Source organism: Mchenga conophoros, linkage group LG7 (genome assembly GCF_057382185.1).
Source record: "Mchenga conophoros isolate Kocher_MC1m ecotype Shallow Benthic linkage group LG7, M_conophoros_male_GT1.1, whole genome shotgun sequence".
In the NCBI taxonomy this organism is placed as follows: domain Eukaryota; kingdom Metazoa; phylum Chordata; class Actinopteri; order Cichliformes; family Cichlidae; genus Mchenga; species Mchenga conophoros.
This window is the reverse complement of record NC_140532.1, coordinates 10,130,478-10,153,117: the sequence shown is the minus strand read 5'-3', so window position 1 is coordinate 10,153,117 and position 22,640 is coordinate 10,130,478.

The window sequence follows — 22,640 nt, the reverse complement described above, 5'->3', positions numbered from 1 at the left end:
ATCTTCTTATATTTGCTCAGGTTCCACTTTTAAGGAGCCGATTTATGACAGAATTATGTTTAGCCTTCTTTTTGTCACGATCTGGTACAGGGATTCAAGCGCAGAGCGGTAAGGTATCTCCAAGGTGTGGTTTATTTACAGTGCAGTGCAATATATGTACAGTGAAGGGATCCAAAACTCCGGGGGGGAAATCACAGGGTAACTCGCTCACGTCTTCTTCTCTCACACTCACACACTTTCCCGCAGCAGGGAGGTCGCAGGTCCGGGGGGGGAATCTGAAGCAGACGAGAAGGCAGGTCACCAACTAATCACAAGTCACGGATATGAAGCACAAGAGCTGTGAGAACACTAACGTTAGGGGTACAATCATCCAGCGACGAGAGGATCTGTGTTCCAGCCTCAAATAGTGCTCCCGGTGATGATGGGTGAGTGTTGTCAGGTGTGTGTGTGGGCCAAGGGCGGGAGCCCACAGTGAGCTCCGCCCAGGCAGAGAGGGAGAAAACAGCAACAGCAATTGTAGCCTTGTGGGGCCGACCGGGCAGGCACGGAGACCATGACACTTTTAGACTTAAAGTTTGGTTGAAATTGCAAAAGATTCAATTAGAGAAATGCTCATTTAATGTTGTCTCTTATCTCTCTTTGTTTTCATACAGTTTTGATGTGGAGGACTTAGAATCAAAGAAGCAGCTTTGCCATTCATTAAGCAGGATGACACACTTGTAGTGTCAATGTGTTATGTTTATGCAGTATATAGCAGGAGACTATAGACTTTTATATTGTATTATCATATGTCTGTGTAGGTTCTCAGTCATCCAGATCATGGTAGGCTGAGGAGTTTGGAAATAAAGCGACTGTTTTACCTCTGATCTAAAAGGCTTCTTCAATTTGAAAACTAAATGGTGAAGAATTCCAGGTATTTAAACCCTAATGAGGGTTGTCCCTTAAGAGGGTCATTGACCCACTATTAATCATGTACCTCATCACATGTGCCAAGGTACGAAAAAAGGCGTGGGTCTGTACCATCAGAGGTTTCTCTGATCTTGCCTCACCATATCATGCGACCTATTGAGGTCACCTGACACAAGATGTAAGTGGGGGTTGAGGGTCTTAGGAAGGGATCTCAAGACTGCATCGTAGGTGCCTCACAGTCGGTGTCAAATGTCACTAACTGTATAATATATTTCAAGAAAAATTATTGCAACAAAAATAATAGTTTACACTATGCACACCAGTAGCTTTAGCTGGGACCAATTGGGTACCTATTGCAAGATTAAGAGTTACTATATGCAGTCTAACAGTTCTGGTAGCCAGATACATGTACCACAGCTGAGCAAGCTGCAGGCTAGTCAAGGTTCCTTTAATCGGTAATATATATACAGTGGGGCAAAAAAGTATTTAGTCAGCCACCGATTGTGCAAGTTCCCCCACTTAAAATGATGACAGAGGTCAGTAATTTGCACCAGAGGTACACTTCAACTGTGAGAGACAGAATGTGAAAAAAAAAAAATCCATGAATCCACATGGTAGGATTTGTAAAGAATTTATTCGTAAATCAGGGTGTAAAATAAGTATTTGGTCAATAACAAAAATACAACTCAATACTTTGTAACATAACCTTTGTTGGCAATAACAGAGGTCAAACGTTTACTATAGGTCTTTACCAGGTTTGCACACACAGTAGCTGGTATTTTGGCCCATTCCTCCATGCAGATCTTCTCGAGAGCAGTGATGTTTTGGGGCTGTCGCCGAGCAACACGGACTTTCAACTCCCGCCACAGATTTTCTATGGGGTTGAGGTCTGGAGACTGGCTAGGCCACTCCAGGACTTTCAAATGCTTCTTACGGAGCCACTCCTTTGTTGCCCAGGCGGTGTGTTTTGGATCATTGTCATGTTGGAAGACCCAGCCTCGTTTCATCTTCAAAGTTCTCACTGATGGAAGGAGGTTTTGGCTCAAAATCTCACGATACATGGCCCCATTCATTCTGTCCTTAACACGGATCAGTCGTCCTGTCCCCTTGGCAGAAAAACAGCCCCATAGCATGATGTTTCCACCCCCATGCTTCACAGTAGGTATGGTGTTCTTGGGATGCAACTCAGTATTCTTCTTCCTCCAAACACGACGAGTTGAGTTTATACCAAAAAGTTCTACTTTGGTTTCATCTGACCACATGACATTCTCCCAATCCTCTGCTGTATCATCCATGTGCTCTCTGGCAAACTTCAGACGGGCCTGGACATGCACTGGCTTCAGCAGCGGAACACGTCTGGCACTGCGGGATTTGATTCCCTGCCGTTGTAGTGTGTTACTGATGGTGACCTTTGTTACTTTGGTCCCAGCTCTCTGCAGGTCATTCACCAGGTCCCCCCGTGTGGTTCTGGGATCTTTGCTCACCGTTCTCATGATCATTTTGACCCCATGGGATGAGATCTTGCGTGGAGCCCCAGATCGAGGGAGATTATCGGTGGTCTTGTATGTCTTCCATTTTCTGATGATTGCTCCCACAGTTGATTTTTTCACACCAAGCTGCTTGCCTATTGTAGATTCACTCTTCCCAGTCTGGTGCAGGTCTACAATACTTTTCCTGGTGTCCTTCGAAAGCTCTTTGGTCTTGGCCATGGCGGAGTTTGGAGTCTGACTGTTTGAGGCTGTGGACAGGTGTCTTTTATACAGATGATGAGTTCAAACAGGTGCCATTCATACAGGTAACGAGTGGGGGACAGAAAAGCTTCTTACAGAAGACATTACAGGTCTGTGAGAGCCAGAGATTTTCCTTGTTTGAGGTGACCAAATACTTATTTTCCACCCTAATTTATGAATAAATTCTTTACAAATCCTACCATGTGAATTCATGGATTTTTTTTTCACATTCTGTCTCTCACAGTTGAAGTGTACCTCTGGTGAAAATTACTGACCTCTGTCATCATTTTAAGTGGGGGAACTTGCACAATCAGTGGCTGACTAAATACTTTTTTGCCCCACTGTAAGTACTGTAGAAAACTCTTGAGTTGCTCCTCGTTTCTTTATATTTTTTTAATAAGTTCCTTCCAGGGGGCCAGACTTTCTTGTAATTTTTAAAAGTGGTTTTGAATATTAGTTCTTCTAAGTTTTTCTTATTCAAAGTTTTTCTTTGGCTGCCTTTTCAGTCATTTTCAATCCAGCTATACTGCCCAAAAAGAACACAAAGGCTTGTCTCACATTTGCCAAAAAAAACCCTCTGAAGACTCCCTGAGACTTTTGAGAAAACAGCCTGTGGACTGACAAGGCAAAAGTTAAACTTTTTGGAAGTTTTGTCTCCCATTACATCTGGCATCAAATTAATTCACCATTTGACAAAAAGAGCACCAAGTCAGCAGTCAAACATGGTGAGGGTAGTGTGATGGTCTGCGTTCTGCTCTGCTATTTCAGAAATCGGTGAATTCTGCTCCATACCATTAAGTCCTGAAGGAGAATGTCATCAGTTTGTGGCCTGAAGCTCAAGTACAGATGGGTTAATGAGGAGAATAATGATACAAAGCATGTAATGTAGAAGAAATGAAGAAGAAAAAAAGAAAAGAAAAAAGAAAGCTAAATGACAGTTTTGGAGTATTTGCAGATGTTTCAATAAATCATCATCATCATAAATCAACAGCAACAGCTTTTGAACAACACTGTAATAGCTTACTATGTGAATATAAAAAAGACTCTAGAAACACTAGCACCCTGTCAGCATGGTCTTAGAAAGGTAGAGCCATTTGAATGATTTTGTACAAGAATGCAAGCGATATATCTATTCATATCAAACATGATTCAGACATTGTAAGACCACAGTTTCTTATGTTGCTGTTTCACTTGAGGCAGCTGCCAAAATGCAGCTAAATTCCAAAAAAGAAAAAATCTGACCTTCAAGCTTTATTTTTTTAATATGTTAACATTTGTGTATGTTATTTATGTTTATCATATTCATACGTGAGGACTCACATTGGTCCACTTCTCTCCTCTGACCAGCCTGCACCCTTTAGACCATTTGCTTGAAATTGTGTTTTGTGTATTTCTGCCTCAGCCTTCTGTCAAATTGAGCAAGTGGACTCCAAACAATTTCACACAATAAACAAAACAAATATGACCTTTAAACACAGAAAGGCAGAGGAGTAGATGGTTATGCAGGCGTTAAAAAACAGAGAAAGGGCAGAGGATACATTCTGTATTCATGTTAAGTACCCTTAAGGATAATTCCAAGTAAGAACATAATATTTAACTTCACATTTTCAAAAGTGCAGCACCAACCAGAACTGTTTGCTAGAATGAAATTTAAATCATCTCTGCCATTGCTTGGGTCAGTGTCATTTGGAAGTTTATGGGGGGTTGACTGCAACAGATGCACAGTAACAGTGATCTGGTTTGCACATGTGGGGTGTAGTTGACCACATGTGGATCTGGTCATCAATCAAATATAATCACTAATATCAGCCCATTGTGAGCAATGGTCAGTTCCTTCTATACCAGCAGTCCCCAACCCCTGGGTGACGGACCGTTACTGTTCTGTGAGTCGTTTGGTACCAGGCCATGAGGGTTGAGGCTCGGGTGTGAAATGTATGGTTTTCGGGGTTTTTATCATTATTTTTTTTTATCATTTTTATTGTTAACTGGGCCTTTCCCCGTGTGTTATGACTAAATCTTCTTCTTTTTGGTACCGGTACTGGTTTTATTTTGTTGTATTTACCCGTGACACCTTAAAGGCCGGTCCATGAAAATATTGTCGGACATAAACCGGTCCGTGGTGCAAAAAAGTTTGGGGACCGCTGCTCTATACCACCAGTACTGAGTTTGATGCTCCAAAAAGAGGTGTATTACATACAATATTTGTTGTTGTAATACAAAACAATACAGTACAAGTTACATATTTACTCCATTACATTACTTTCCCTTTAATCCACAAGATGGCCTGAGATGCACTGTCAGACAATTAGCACTTAGCTATATAGATGTGAGCCTATATCCACACAACCAACTATCGCAATTTGAAGGCACAAAGAAAAACTTTGTGTTGGTGTTTAAGTATCAAACACAAAGCTTTCAGCAAAGTTGACAAAAATCAGTCCCTAAGAGCACTTCACAGAAAAATGTTAGTGCAACAGTGATTCTCAGGAGTAGGTCTTTTGGCTGGGTTCTTTGCTACCTTTGTGTTAGCATATTCTCTTTACTTACATGGAAAGACTTGATGTCATGTTAGCAGCAGAGAACTGTTGTTAATGTCCTGGAAGATGGGTACACTGTGGTCATAAAGGGATGGACACAGTATGCATCTTCTGTCTGCTTTTTGGTGAGCCTCTGCAAAAGGCAGCCTTAATTTCCTGATCTTTGCTTACGGCAGTGGCACTGGTGTGCCCTTCTTCTGTACCCCATCTGCCTCAAAGTTCAATATGTCATGCTCTTCTGCATACCTTGAATGTAAAGACTGATTATTTGAGTTGCTGTTCCCTGCCTATCATGTTGAAGAAGTCTGGACATTCTGACATCAAAACCCACAGAACTGCCAGTCGGTGGATATTTGCTCTTTTTCATACCATTATCTTAGTTTACAGAGTTTAGTTGTGCAAGAAAATCCATGTAGATGAACAGTTTCTGGAATAGACTAGCCAGTGTCTCACCAACAATGCCACATTCAAAGTCCTTTAGATAATCTTTCTTCCCCATTCTGATGCTTAGTGTGAAATTACCGGGCTGTCTTGACCATGTTTACATACCTAATGTATTGTGTTACTGCCAGGCTATTGGCTGATTATGTATTTAAAATGTGCTGAAGTGTGAGGAAGTCACTCTATATCATGTGAAAAAAAAGGTCTGTCAATTTAAACATAGGGGAGTATCTGGGATAACAAGCCCCATTTGATTGAGGGAATAGCTGGAAGTAGTACTTCAATATATCTCTCCATATAGTGCTCAGTGACTTTATCTAGGTATCCATTGAACACAGAGAGGCACCAGATTATGCCATTGTGTAAAGTAGAAAGGATGATAAGCATAACAACAGGAGAGGATCCAGAGCAGTTCAACTGCACACTGCTGGGGCTTCTTCCAACCGGCTCAAAGCATTATTGTCAAATAGCCTATCCCATAACTGTTTTTAGAAGGCCTTTTAAGTATGTCAACAACTGCAAGTGTAAGTGCCTCTTTTTATCCTGCCTTAGTGCACTGTTTTAGATCTGTCACAACTTCAGAGTGACAGCTCTAAAAAACATCCTTGTATATTTGAGCCGACACAGCTCAAAGAGAGAACACCAAAATGCCATCCTTACTTTAAAAAGGTAGCCATGGTCAGATTTTATTTCATATTTGAAGTTCAAAGTACATCACAAGGACATAATATTTCCTCACCCTTTTTTTAGTGGAAACACACTGCACATAAAACAGTGTTTATTTTCTGTAACAGAATTTTATTTATTTATTTTTTTTACAAATACCAGCAACAAAATGTATTCAGGTATTGAAGATGTGAAAAGATGTGGACACCAGTGGTTTGAACTGGTGCATGCAGCATGAGATTAATCATATAGACTAAGAAGTGATAAAAAGGCCCCAGGATACTCTAGCTGCAAACCTGAATAGAGAATGAATCTATATGTCCTTCACTGTGTCTGGTAGCTTGTGTGCATTGGCGTGCACCAAGAAGTGCCTCACACATTGTAAACACTGTCTACAACCTTTAGTGTTTGTGTTTGAGATGGTGTCTCACTGTGTATATATCGGCTTGTGTAGGTGTGTGTGTGTGTGTGTGTGTGTGTGTGTCATTGACAGAGGTCATGTCCGAGAGAGGATTTTTATCTGTCTAATCGTGTCCACTAGTTTCTGTGACACTATTCAAGATAATGCCTATCTGAGCTAAAGAAGAAAATGTGGCCTAGATTGTATTCATGGATCGGATAACAGAGGATATTTTAGATCTTTCAGGATTTATACATTTATGTGAGCCAGTGCTTAACCTTGTTATTTTTGACATGACAAAACCATTGCCTGTGGCAGGAGAAGCATTTTAGTCGAGTTAAGAGTTCAGACAGTTCATCACAACAGTGAAGCTCCTCTGAGACTGAAGACTTGCCCCCCCCCACACACACACACACGCACGCACACACACACACAAATCACAAAGTAATAACAAAAACAAGCCACTGTTGTTGGAGGTATGCCTGCGCATGTCTCTGTTTCAGAAGTTCTCATGTCCTTATTAGCGGTAATGAAGAGTTATGAGCGTGTGAACGGTCGCAATAGCAAGGCTACAAACATCAACACACTATTAGTCCACCAAAAGACCAAGTATAATATATTCAAAATACAGCCACCGGGTCCTTGTTTCCACAGTGGTGTTTTAATAGTTATATCACTACTGTATGAAAAAGACAGCAAGCTGTCCTGTCTTTCTTAAATGACCCCTGACTGGATCTTAGTGACCAACGCAAGGAGAGGAACGCTTGTTATTACTCATTAGAGTGGAGGTCAGATGAGGCCAGACTACTGAGAAATAGAACTTGAGAGTGGGTGGAAGAACAGAGAGTGAGAATGTTTTGAATGAAACAGAAAAGCTAAATTGCAGCTGAGCCTTAGAGTCTGATGAGTCATACATCTAGACAAATAGACATGAGAGAGAAATGAACGTGAAAAGTGAGACAATGAGGGTAGAAAGTTTGGAAATGAAAAGTGTTTTCGAATCTTCTGAGAAATGCCGGTACAGGTTTTGTTTTGGTCAACATAGCCGTATTGTTTTAATAAACCCAAACCCAGAGAAAGAAAAGGAGCAAATACAATAAGCAGATTTCTATCAGAACTTTTGATAAAATACCGTCAACAAGTAATCAAAAATATAAATAATATCTTTTGAAAAGTTATACTGAACTTGGCAAGTCATAATAGTAAGCACATTCATATTTGTTGCATCAGACTGCAGATTCAGTAACTTGATACAGACAGAGTTAAAACAGATAACCTGAAAAGAAGTGACAAAAATAAATAATGAAAGTCAATATCAAAGACAAACACTTTGCAAATATTTGATTAGGCACAGAATATTCACAGACACTAATTTCAGGATTCCAGCATCAATATTTGTCTTTCTTCAGCATTAAATGTGATTAATGTAGTTTATGAAATGTCATATATATTGTTAAGCTGTTAAAAGAGGAAAATACTGTGTAGTTGTCAAACTGTTATCAAGCATCAGTTCAAGTGGCTCTGCCCAATAAGTTAACAGTGACACTGAAGAAGCAAAGTGTGGAAATGAGTACTGTACTTGTGGTAATTAATACACAAAGTCTGAATTTTTCTCTAAATGCTGAACAGTTATTGCTGCCATAGCAGAGAAAAATTAGACAAGAGACTGTGCCATATGCCTAAGAATGACCCTGACATTTTTTTTCCATGAGGCTAGTAAGCCTGCCACCTGGGGCTGAAGGGTCAGACCTTCAGTATGCTCTGTTCCGCAGAGAATGATTATTATAAGGTCCTCAACTACAGGGACAACCTGAAAGTAAATGTTGTGGCCCGGGTGAGGAAAGAATTATTGCAACAGCAGAAATGGGATTTTGCTGTTTGAATCCATGGTAAAAATAAATAAATAAGACTAACAACAAAGCAACAAACAGATAAATACAGATTCTGTAGAAAATAAATAAATAAATAAAATGCCCTGATAAGTTTCTGCCAGAACATTATCTTTTCTTTTTTGAGGTTCATGGGCATTTTCGTAAACTTTAAATGGTAGAATTGAATGCGCAAAGCATCCATAAAGTATAGCACAGAAAATTCCACCATTTTAAAATGGTAGATTGTACTTTTAGTCTCTAAAAGGAATAAAGGACTACAATGAAGTTTGAATGCAGCTGTGGAACTATAGAAGAGTGGAGGCTTGCAACGCACAAACAACACATGTAATCGTTCTGTTTGTGCATGTAATTCAGTGCTGAGCACTTTGGAGTACTGACCAGGAATAACATATCTATATACATCTGCTGACTTAATTTTGACTTTTCCACATGACTTTATTATACAAGATGTCCCTGTTTGAGGCTTGTTTAATGTATTTTTCCATAATTATTCAAATCATTGAAAAAGAAATGGGGACATCTCAGGCCCTCCAAGGTTTGGAGGCCTATCTCCCCCCACCACCACTTCCCCTGCCAGTGGCGGACTCCCTCAGGTATCGGTGCATTGGTGGTTCTTTGTGTCTGGGGGTGGGCGTCCGGGTACACACCGGCTCACTCCTTGGCGGCCGCTTATCGGGGCCTGGAGCCTGGGGCTCGCTCGGGCCACTTCGGAGGTGGGGTGCCCCCGGCCTCTCGGCCTGGGGCTCGGTCACTCAGGCACAGCTGGCTGCAGGCGGAGCTCACGGGCGCGTCACTGCAACTCCCCCTGGCTTCTGCTCCGCGGCTGCTGAGTGAGCCCTCATCTGGGACTCTCCTCAGCTCTTTCTGGGACAGTGGCGCGGCTGCCCCTCTGTTGGTCTTCCATGGTCTATTGTGTTCTGGGGGCCTCTGGATGTCTGGAGTTTTGATCTCCTCCATACCTGCTTCATGCCCTGGAGGACGGGGCTGTGGCTCCCCACACTCCCTAGCAGATCGTTACATGGAGAAAACTTTGGAATACAAGCATGCTGATCCACACAGGTATGCACACAGGTGTACACACGGGTATTAACAGACGCGGACTACAGCTTTCTTGGCTGCTGCCTCAAAGCACATTGTGCGCTGTCTATCTTGCGTGCTGCACAATATCGTTTATTATTTAGTATCTACTGATATCTACTGCTAGCTAGTTTATTGTGATGGTGCTGTTTTTTTTATTATGTTGCTCTTTGTTGTTTGCTTTCTCTTCTGTTTTTTTCTCCATACAGGTGACCCAGGTGTTTTGTTAGTTTTTTTTTTCTTCCCCCCCTTCTCACCGTCTCTTCTCCCCTTTGGTTTTCTTTCTCTGCCTCTCTTTCTTTCATTCTCTCTCCCTGTCCTATCCCCCAGTCATGTCTGTCCCGTTTGTAGCAACTGAAAATAAAATAAATTCATAATTATAATAAAGGTCAATCAAATGGACCAATATGGCAAGGCCATGATGATCCACTTGGTAAAATAAATCCGCTTGGCATCTTTCTTGGCCTTAAGACAACAATTCTGATGGCTAAAGATCCAAACGGGACACAAAAAAAAAAAAAAAAGAAAAAGAAAAAAAAGAAATTTTATCTTAAATAATAATTCTATAGTTTGTTAAGATTCTTTTTTTTTCTAATTACAGTGAAGTTTACCACAGGGACTTCAGTATGTTTTCTTTACTGACATTTGTATAATGCTTTTCTGGTCTTATAGTGAGCTGAAAGGTGTTTATTTACAACTCAGGTTCAGATTTTTACACCTGTTAATGTATACATTGATGTATTGTAAATAGCTTGAATTTACATATAACATAGCGTAACATACAATGCCTTTGGATTGTGGGACTGAGTAACTGACTACACACAACGGCACAGAAAGAACATGCAAACTCCACACAAGAAGGGTGTAAGACAGATGGTTCTTCCAGGATCTGAGGTACAAGCCTCTGAAGCTGTGGCTCAGAGGGTAAAGCTGAATGTCAACTAGTTGGAGGGTTAGTGGCTAAATCCCTGGCCTTTCCATGTTCCCTATAACACCGAACACCAAGTTTCTTCCTCTTCTACTGTAATTTCCTTTACTAATAATTTACTTCATAGTTTATATTAACAATTACATCAATGTATTGACACTGTCATCAACAAATAAAAATTAGATGAAAATAAGAAAACAAGATCCAATCTAATTAAGTTCTTTAAAAAGGTGGGACGAGTGATACACTGAGGAATAATCTCCTTATGCAGTAAGGTTAGACATGCATACGTGACCTGCCTCAAGAAACTGTATAGCGTTTTTTTTTTTTACTCACTGGTATAAACATGACAAACTTTTACACTTTATAGATTTATCAACTTTAGATTTATCAACTTTAGATTTAGTCAACTATAATCTTATGATATTTAGTGAAGTAAAGCTAGACTAAAATGAAAAGAATTTAGATTAAATTCAATTTTCAATCCTCCTGAGAACCGAGGCATAAAGAATCTTCCCATTTAATTTTTTTTTGTGATTTGCTGCCTCTTTGGAGCTATAAGAGGCCACCCCACGCATGAGATATCAATGGATATCAATGTTAGGACTCATCAGGCTTATTAGGGTAGCACAATGAAAGTCAAAAGATATAGACCAAAACAAATGTCTATTATAAAGGACATAAATGAATAGGCTGGTTCCCAGGAGGATGTAGCGACAAATTTACAACACAAGTTGCCTGAATGCACTTCCTATTGTAAGGTAAAGATCTACAATAATAATGAGAAAACCCCAACAACTGCTAACGGTGGCTACGTTACCATCGGCCACACCGACTACAGGGGCCTGGCTACTTATTGGTTTTAAGGGTGCAGAGCGAGGTCTCCAATTCAGTGATCATGGCCTCCAGAGCTGTAAACAGGTCGCGGCAGATAGCCGCCCCTCCCTGAGCCTGGTTCTGCCGGAGGTTTCTTCCTGTTAAAAGGGAGTTTTTCCTCTCCACTGTTGCCAAAGTGCTTGCTCATAGGGGGTCATATGAATGTTTGGTTTTAATCTGTATGTATTATCGTAGGGTCTACCTTACAATATGTGCCTTGAGGCAACTGTTGATGGGATTTTGTGCTGTATAAATAAAATTGAATTGAATTAAAGAGGTTACATTTATTACAACTATCATTATTGCTAAAATAGAGAGTCGAGGAGTAAAACATATTATACACTGATCAGGTAGGTACTGTAAACAGGAAATGATACAGGACAGTGATACTGTACCACAGACAGAGCCAACACCAAGTGACTGCCTAAACTGACTAAAACTATATCAAAATCTCATGTCAAAATCAACACTGCCATCAGCTAGTTTACTTTCGGAAAAGACATGTTAAACCTAATCACTATAACGTTGTACTGTTTTTCAACACATGAGGCATTTTTTCTTTTCTTCAAGTGCCTAAAAAGTTTCAGGATTTAGATGCACTCGCACAGTTGGAATAAAACTTAGACTAGTTCAGGTATTTTTTTCATCTTGGGTTATTTTACCCTGTAAACTTGACATCACTTCCCTGGTACCTAGAAGAAGCAAAATGTCCCGGCAAAACTTGTGGAGGATGTTTGTGTGAGAGAGAAAAATTGAGAGATATTATGCTGCTATAACTTGAAAAGGTTTGAGTACTTGGTTGGACAAACAGCAATTTAGGTCTCACCCAGACATATAAGTGATATATGGGTAAGAGTTACCATGTGCTCTCTCATCACTCTCTGTCTCCCTCTCTCTCTCCTTTCCTCCCTCCCTCTCTCTCTCTCTCTCTCTCTCTGTCCTAGTGAGCGTGACTGTACTGACAAAAGCTCTCATCTGGGGAAGATGGTTGCTCTCTATGTGCAGACACCCTGGTTGCCGGGGAAACCAGTCTAAAGTTGTGAGCAAGAGGCAACGCAGGCCTCTGCAGTGCAGCAGAAAAACAGCAGCACAAGTCTGAACTTGGAGTGACGGCATGCACAGCAGCAGTCATCACGATACACACAGTCACACGATTCTCCAAACTCTCACTCTCTCCCTCCCCCTTGCACCTGAAGATATAACACACAACAGCTCTGTTTCGCGTGTAGGCGGGTTTCACCGTGGCTGGAGCTGTTTGCTGCGTACCATCAACAAGTCAAGTCACTTGGAAATCAGAGTGAAAAGAAGCCCGAGAGTAAACACTTGATGTTCGCTGTTCAGTGTGTAGTTGAAGAGCGCTATTACACAAGAGCTAAGCCAAACAAAACTGTCAGATATACAAGACACCAGATAAATTTATTTATCCAACAAAAACTGTGCAGCATATGAGAGGAATTCTGTACTACTAACACTTTCTAAAAGTGGACCTTGGTAACAGCTGCTTCTTGACCGTTTTCTTTGTTTTTAGCTTTTGTTTTTGTTTTCTTGTCTTTTGCTTATGTCCTTCAAAAAAATGGCAGCATCTAGGTTGAAATTTATCATTAATATAAATGCTATAAGAATTAAAAACAACACAACAGCAACTGCAGTGAAAACATTCAATATATAATTTTTGCCAAAGAAAAGATTTGAGAACCCACTGAGAAACAGTGTGGCTTATATCTGAAAGCCGTTATGAGCCAAATTTGAAAGAGGTTTAGTTTTTGGATTTTAAAACCAGAAAGCCAACTTTATGATCTTGCCCTATATACGGCGCCATGTTTGCCATGCATTCATTTTCCAGTGTTTGTCACCTGTGAGTGTAGCAGAGCAACAACAGACCTTGAAGTCTTTGGGACTGTTATTGTTATTTCACAGGACAAACTGCATATAAATAAACTTTGGCTGTCAGGCTAAAACACCTTGAGAGAGTAATACTTTCATAAAATCCAATTACATTCTTCAAACTGAATGATAATGAAAACAATATGTAAACTTTTAAATTCAACGACATGTAATTTTGCATAATTTTGAGCAGCCGCGAAGAGTCTGCATCTCTTATTTTTGCATTTTGTGTAAATTCCAGGTTAATATTGCAGCTCTTGACAGGTACTGTATACTAGTTTAGCCCATCTAGAAAATGACTACTTAAAAAAATACTCTGTGTAACGAGGCTACAAAGAGTGACAATCATAGGGTTATTTGATGTAAAGATTAGTCCCACTTTACCATCTTTTGCGTTTAAAGCCATCCAACGGTCACAGCAGTCGTTTGTCAGTTTAATATATGACTATTGTTTAACACTTAGAAGTGACTAAGGGAGAGAAAATAAAATAACTCATTGGAAGAGTCATCTCTTGTTCTGTCAGCAGTCGAATCTGTATTATTAACCAGAGAGTTAAAAGAAAATCAGTTAGAGTTGCTTAGAGACACTGTGTCAGCTAAAACTCAAGGCTTTCTTTCACCCGCTCCTCCTCATAATTTCTTCCTTACCGTTTCTGTGTATGTGCATGAATGGTATGATAGTATGGAGCTTTATAATGCTGATGGGCAGAATGAGAGCAGAGGGGAAGCTCCGAAATGGTGAGACCATGAGAGGGTGAAAAGGGAAAAGGGGGGGGGGGGGGGGGGGGGGGGGGGAGGATGCAGTCGCCTGTCAGTCAGAGCTCAAACCTTATCACTTCCAAAAAGACAAAGGGAATGAATGAAAAATAGAGGCTGGATTTGCTTGTGTGCACATATATGTGTAAATAGGTGAAAGGAGAATTAATAACACAAAAACAGGGTTACATCTAAATTAAGTCTATTTGTCAGGAAATGCCAGCCACTGTGCCCCCTGGCATTGCTATTGTGAGGAGTGTTGCCTTGCATATTTTAGCTGGAACGGATATTGTTTGAGGTGATTGAGATACATGAGCCTTGTTAGCGAGGTTTCTCTCTCTCTCTCCTCTTCTTTCTCTTTACATGATCGGCCGGACAATCAAGGATAAAAGCACAGCGGAAAAGAGAAAACTGCCGACGTGATAAAATAACAGATACTCTTTGCTGGCTTTAATAAGTTAGGTGTGTGCTTTGATTAATGAATCAGGAAGCTCTGACATGTATCAGCACTTTCTCTAAAGAGCCACTGTCACTTCTCTGTGCCATTTTCAACCGCTCAAGCTCCAGGTACACTTAAGGCGGCTAATCATCAGTACTGCAGTTACAGCATATTTTACATATATTAGTCATTAGTTTTTTTAGTTGTTGTTTTTTTTCCAGAATGTATTTTTTTATTTTTACTTTTTAGAAAGCAGTGTATTACACTATTTGTTGCATTTCTCCACATCACTGCTAGGGAAGCACTGTCATATAATTTCCTGTTAAAAATAATAAGACTCACACACACACACACTCACACACTCATACATTTCCTTCTATCCTTTTTGATAAATGAAACTACAAAACCAGACTACAAAGTTGATGAAAACCAGTCTAACGTGTGTTTTACACAAAGCCTTTTGTTGTAGTAACAACAGAGACTTTTGCCTTTCTAGCATCATTTCAAAAGACTTAAGGCAAGAAACATATTTCAGTGTTGTGTAAAGTGATTTTTAACAGATCAAATACACCTAAAAATACTCACTAAATGAATCAGATTATTTCATGTTTTCATTATTTCTCCACATTACCCCATTATATCTAAGAAGAAGTTCATGCCCAAATGTCCAGGCTGAAGAGCCACGAGCAAAATGCTGTTGATTTATAGTTCATGCAAAGTCTTTATTAAAGACGAAGGGTTCAGGATCTCTGTCTCTGACCCTGATGTTCAGATATTCAGTGACTGCATGTTGGAGTTGAAAGGAAGCGGCATTATCTTAAAAGAGCTAGGTTGGGCTCTATTGAACTGAATCTTGTTGCTCATCGTGTGTGAGACACAGTCACTCAAGGTGACTTATGAAACACAAGTGACATTATTGTTTGAGTCATTTTAATTCAGTTTTCGAAATTAGCAAGAGGAACAAGTTCTTTTTTTTGTTTTACAGGCAAGTCTAATGTGATATCCTTACAGCGATACATAATGACTTGAAACATGCTATCCTGAACACTGCTAACCATGTATCCATCAAGGTCTCTTCGCGTACCTGCACCTTACAAAATCTTTCTAGTGCTTCATTCTTGTTAACAACGGTCTTGTGTCTTAAGCAGGATATCAGTGGCTGTCCTTGACCTTTTCTTGCCTATTAACATCCTCTCCTCCTCCCCATTATGGGCTGAGGAACGAGATGGAAGAAAGGGCAGCTCGGGGGAGATGAGGCTGAGGTGTGGGTGGGTGTGAAATGGGAGACAGAATCAGTGTGTCTGAGTGTGTGTGTCCTGCTGATCAGCAGTGTTCACTCTGCTGGAGTCCAGAGTGAACAGCGTTGCCTTCAGGAGCAGAGTAATATATTCAGCTGATGAGCTCTGCTGTGCTCTGTAAAGTGTTCTCTCCAACATGCTCCTGTGTGCTTTCCCAGGGTGCAACATGAATAAACACTCTCAGGGCTCCCATGACTCTTACTTCCACAAGCTGAATATTTTATACTGTTTTATTTTATTTTTTTACTAGGGTGAAATGCTAATCAGAGCAGCCGCAGTTTTAGAACAATAAATATTGAACATAGTAACGTATTCAGAAAAAGTGGGCGATGTGTTAGTGTGTATTAGCTTTATGGATGTGTGCATGTGTGTCTTTGAGTGGGACAGATAGAAGTGGTTACAAAGGGGTGGCTGTGTTTCATGCGCTGGTCCTTATTTCCTGAATGTGGCAACTTGGAATATTAATGATGCTTGATTACCCACAGCACAGCCTCCAAAGAGCACATGCATACATGTATGCATACACACATACGTCTATATGTACATGCTCTGCAGCTGTAGCCCGCAGACACTGCCTGCCATGGGCCAAGCACCAGTTTACACTTTATAAACAAAATTGCACACATACACACTCTTGCTTGGGGCAAACTCTTAAATTGGATTTAGACTACAAACTGATCAAAGCAGTTTGCAGCAGGATTGATGCTCCTGGGAGTCCTAACCTGCTTGTAAGAAAGCTTCCCAAACCCAACCCACCAACCCCTTCTCCAAAACAGACACATGTGCTGGGATCTTCTTTTCAGACCACCGTGCGTGTCTGCTTCAGTCCCTCTGCCACTGCTTACTGCATCAAATCATTGCACTATGCACTCCAGATGTCACACGCACACAAGATTTAAAAAGAAATCGGTCTTCTCTCAAATATATAAAGTTGATCAGATTACCCGATTCCTGAAGATATACTGCTTTCTAAACTGATTAACTGACTGTTGATAGAAACAATGAGGTGAATGCAGCATACAGGCAAACAGGAGCACACTATGTACTCAGTTTCTGTGAAATGCAGTATTAATAATCATAATAATCAACCATACACATGAAAGTCATGCATGATCATTTTTTTAAGACAAATGATCTCATCATTGTTTCAACCTCAGACTAGCTGTGCAGCATGCTATTAGTAAAGAGAGGTCTATGCTGTAGCCAGTAATGTGATTTAGTCATCACTGTGCAAGCAGCGACATTTCCCTCAGATTATGACTAGAATGGTGCATACTTAAACAGTAGTCACACTTTGCTCCATTTCCCTTCATTTAAACCTCATGTCACTTAATATAAAGGTGTTATGCTATGGAAAAGTCCAAGAAACCACTTTTTTTTGTTTTGTTTTTGCAAAGTTTCCATCTAGACTGTCCAAGCAACTCAAGAATACTAGGACTGTCCTGTCAATTAAGGCTAGTGCCCAGCCACCCACATACACACATATATCATCCCTCACTTAATTCTCACTCCCTCCCTGCTCTCTGTTAAGACAGATGCGTCAGTGGGACAATAATGGAGTGCAGAGGCATATGAGTGAGTCCTGAGATGACAGAGAGCTTGGCGTTCCCAAATCCCCCTATACTGCACCATGGCTCTTTGTCACACTATAATCCATCCTTACTCTCTGAGAGGCTACAGAGGAAATTCAGCAAGTGAGAGAGAGAGAGAGAGAGAGAGAGAGAGAGAGAGAGAGAGAGAGAGAGAGAGAAGAGCAAGAAAAGGCAAGGAATAAAAAGCAGAACTTAATAGATCTACAGTTTCTTTCTGATCAACATATTGCAAAGGTCGCTAAAAAAAATGAACAGAGAATATATTTAAAAGAGGTGAGCTGTGCTGAAAGGGAGTCACTCAAAGAAAATAGCTTGGAGAAGGGCTATGACTCAGCTGCAAAGGCAATTAGGACAAGGTGCAATTCTTAGACAGATTCCAAATTTAAAAAAGGCATTAAGAAACTGTACGAGCGAGAGAGGGAGAGAGAGAGTAAGGGACAATGAGAATCTAAAGCGAGTCAGTGGCCATTGTGTGTGGGTAGAAAGAAAGAGTGGGAGGGAGCCAAAATGAAAATAAGTAAGAGTGGAAGACTAAAGCAATTAGCTCATTTGAGTTGACAGAGCAGCGCCAGAGTGTTTGGAAGTGATAAGGTAGTGAATGTACAGCACATGCAGAAGGCAAAACAACTGCATCTTCACATCCTCCTATTAATACCACCGACACGCCACTGAACACTCTTGTTCCAACATACTCGTTTATACACAAATATGCTCACACGCACACACACACACACACACACACACACTGGCCTGGAGCACATTTGCCGGTCCTAATGGTCTGCGTAATTCAAACACAACAGAGAATTAGTGTTGAAATAAAAACACATTTATGCCCCCCGTGCTTGTCAGCAGGTTATTTCCAAGCTGATAGCTTGAATTTGTGAGAGTGATTTGGAGGGTAATCTTCTGTGTATTAAGATAAATGCTTCTCTTAAGAACACATAATTATCCCACATACAGAATAAAACCTGTGCTTGCATTTCTCATTGATATTTTTTTTTACTTCAGTGTAAACAAATTGGGGTTCTATGTCTTTCAATTACACAGCGAACATTATTGTCGTTTATCAGGCTTTCATTCTACAGAATGATTGGCCTCGGTCTAACATACACCGGCCAAGCACAGACACACAGGCACTCAAGCATGTGTATGTAATACACAGTGCTGATTGACAATTGTTCTGAACAAGTTTAGTATGTATGTTATGAATGTGTTTATGTGAATAATCTGAATCAAACTATAACAAATCACAGATTGCCTGAATGCCTTTACTTGTGGTTGACTTGTAACATTGTGGATGGAAACCTTTGTTTACATCTTCTGTTAGTATGTTTTCTAGTGTCCAGTTCTAATAATTTACTATTACTAGTGTAAAAATCCATCACTTACTGTTTTGGTTGTACACAGAATGTCAAAGCCTTTGCGCAGGACAAAGTTTGTTTCAGTTACTGTATTTTTTTGAATACAATTTTCTTTACTGTGTTACAAGTTTAAGTGCTGTTTATTTCATACATCCATACTTAAATAAGTTTTGACTGTGATATCACTAATGATGCTCAGGGTGGGTTGCCACTACAACTACTACTACTACTACTAATAATAATAATCCTAATAATAAAACTAATATAACTAATAACAATGCTAATATTAAGGTCAAGTTGCATCACTGCATGCAGACCCCTGGTCTAGTACAAATAGAAATACATGGTTTTGGTCTCTACAGGTAATTCTAAACTTCATGAAAAGTTGGTGGGTATTTTTATCCGTTTTCTTTTTTTCATAACTCAATTATTTGAGCTTGACAGAGGCCGACGGTTAAGCTGTGCACTGTATATACTCAACAACTACTTTGTTAATTACAGCTGCTCAAGTTCTCTTCTAATCAGCCAATCACATGGCAGCAACTTTGTCATGTAGATATGCTCAGTTTAAGCTAAATATCAGGATGAGAAGAAAGATGATTTAATATGGCATTATTGTTCGTGCCAGCTGGGCTGGTCTTAGTATTTCAGAAACTGCTGATCTACTGGGATTTTCCTGCACAAACTAGGGTCTCTTTAAACTAGGGTTTAAAGAGACTGATCCAAAAGTAGGAAATATTCAGTGAGCAGGAGTTATGTGGGCAAAAATGCCTTGTTGATGCAAAAAGTCAGAGAAGGATGGTCAGAGTGCTTTGTGCTGATAGGAAGGCAGCAGCAACTCAAATAACCACTTGTTACAGCCGAGGTATGCAGAGGAGCATCTATGAATGCACAACTTATTCAGTTTGAAGCAGATCAGCAACAGCAACAGAAGACTATGCCGGGTGCCACTCCTGTCAGCTAAGAACAGGAAACTGAGGCTACCATTCCCACAGGCTAAGTGAAATTGGACAGCAGAACACTGGAAAACTGTAGTTGGGTCTGATCAGTCATGATCTCTGCTACAACATCTGGATGATAGGTGGAAACAACCTGAAAGCATAAAGATTATATCAGTGTTTCAGGCTGGCGGTGGTGCTAGGTGGTGCAGGCTGGTGGTGATGCAGGACATCTTTTCATGAAACACTTTGGATGCTACGGCCTACACAAGTATTGTTGCTGACCAATTCTATTTCTTTATCACCACAATGCACCCATCTTCTGAGGGCTGCTTCCAGCTTGTCACAAAAATCCGATAATCTCACAGTCACCAGATCTCAGTCTGAATGTATTGTGGATGTGCAGCTGACTACCTGCAGCAACTTTGTGTTTCTATCGTGTCAATAATGAACAAACTCTCTGAGGAATGTTTTCAGCACCCTGTGGAATCTATGCTATAAAGAATTAAGCCACTTCTGAAGGCAAAGGGAGGTACAACCTGAGAACTACTTTGTTAAGGTGTACTTAACAAAGTGGCTGAGTGTATAGGCTACTTTGACTGCAACTGGTGGCTTTCTCCAAGGCTCCTTATCTAATTTGACCAGTTGAACTGGACATCCTGACCATTTGTTTTGTTGATTCCTTTCTTAGCATTTTCAATACAGCTACCTCACCTACAGTATGACTTGTTATATATGTACTAACAGACTGACCAAGTATTTATTTGTAGGTTACTAATTAGCAGCCATCTTTGTATGTCTGATGCACCCATATGGGCTATGCTACATGTAATTATGCTTACAGGTGAATGAGATTATTGTGGTTACCAGTGTCCCGCCACTCACTGTGGTATCTACTAGAGATGGCACGATACCACTTTTTTATGTCCGATACCGATACCGATATCATAAATTTGGATATCTGCCGATACCGATATGAATCCGATATAGTGTTTTTTAATCAACAAAACTGTTTTTTAAAATATCTTGCTGCATTTTGCAAGTCTGCAAGTTCATACTCAAGTTTAAAACAACAACTACACTAAAGCTATTCTGTTATACCTGTATACAAAAAAAATATTTCATAGTTCAGCAATACTGATCAATCTAATAAACTTAGACCTACACCATCCTCCCTATTCTGGTATTTTAAAGAGTACTTAGCGTAAATATTAAGCAACCTAACTAATAGGGTTCCAACTCCCAGCAACAACAAAAATAAATAAATAAAAAATAGGGAACCACCCCTCACGCTCCACCTCATGATGCTTAATCGACGTAATCAACCTTCATTTGATGCAGTGTGGAAAAAAAATGCACAGAAATCAATTCTTTTTCAAGAAATATTAAATAGATTCAACATCTTTCTTCAACAAAATTGCAGACTGCACAGATGGTACCTTCCCAAAGTAAAAAGTACTATAGCTTACTAGGGTATATATATTAGACTTAATAGTCACTATATACAGTAATTGACTTCTATTCATTTTACATCAAATTAAAACTTTGGGTGTCAGATAATTATTTATTAAAAGCTCGACATTTTAAATGAGAATAAGAAAGAAAAGTATGTCTTTGTGCCCCCTTTTCCCAGTTAATGCCCTATCGGCCCCCCTGGCTAAACTTTGCTAGATCCGCCCCTGCACAGTTACCAGCCGTCAGCTACGTAGAAAAAGATCCTGGTGTAGAAAGTAAGATTAAATAAATTGTAACAACAGCTTATCAAGCTTAAACGTGCTGCTGTTGTTCAGCCGCTGGTTTCCTCTTTCTGGTGCAAAGTGGACCAAAAACAAACAAGAGACACGGACTCGCGACAGAAAAGCCGATCAGCTGATCATTTAAGCAGTTTCACGATTGAAGTAGCAGCCGGAGAGCGAGAGGCAGTCGCTCGTTAAGCTTAACGTGGGAATGCTTTACAAACATTCAGAGATGGACTTACACACTTGCTTTACTTCTCTCGGGGATAACTTTGTCGGAGATGAAATGCCAGGTTGCTAGCGAAGCTCCACATGCTATCCAGACCACCGACAGGTCCCGCATGCCACAGCCGCTCTATCACGTGACGCATACTGCTCCGACTGCTAACGTTCTGAGGTGAGTTACGGCGTGTTGCAAGTTTTGTGAGGTGCTTTCGTGATATTTAATGGATCGGATTACATTTTTTATTTTTCTCCGATATCCGATCCAGTAATTTAGGTCAGTATCGGACCGATACCGATACGTAATATCGGATCGGTCCATCTCTAGTATCTACTGAGGAATACGCGTAAAATAGTAAGTGGTCCTTGAGTCAGGAGCTACTTTACAATGTAAGTAATAAATAAATAAATAATTCCCACATTATATACACAAAAAATAACTAATATTTAAATAAATAATATTCCAAGGAGCAGTACCAGCAATTTGGCCCGCTGCTTTTTTTTTTTACATATTTAGAGTTTGTGTTATTACAGCGTGAGTCAAAATCGGTGTGCCTCAGTTTATGTAGAGTGCTGCCTCATGTCACTTTCACACATTCCTCATCCTACATCTTAGATGGTTTAGATTCAATGCATTCAACATCCAGTATTGATATAACACACTTAGAACACACAGCACAAGCACAGTGCAATTTTTCGTTATCAATTTCCCATGACAATTTACAATTTAGAGAATTTAGCAGGAGTACATAGTAGTATGCACATTCACATCCTATGCACTACCGAGATCCAACTTTTAGAAACACAGGTTACAGTGTGTTGCTGTATTCCACTCTTGACTGTATTAACAAAGAGATCTTTGTTTTCCTCTTTCAGCTATTGTCTGCAATTTAATATTCTTGAGTCTCATACATCCCATTTTTGCTGGCACATATTGCAGTATGTTTTCTTAGTTATT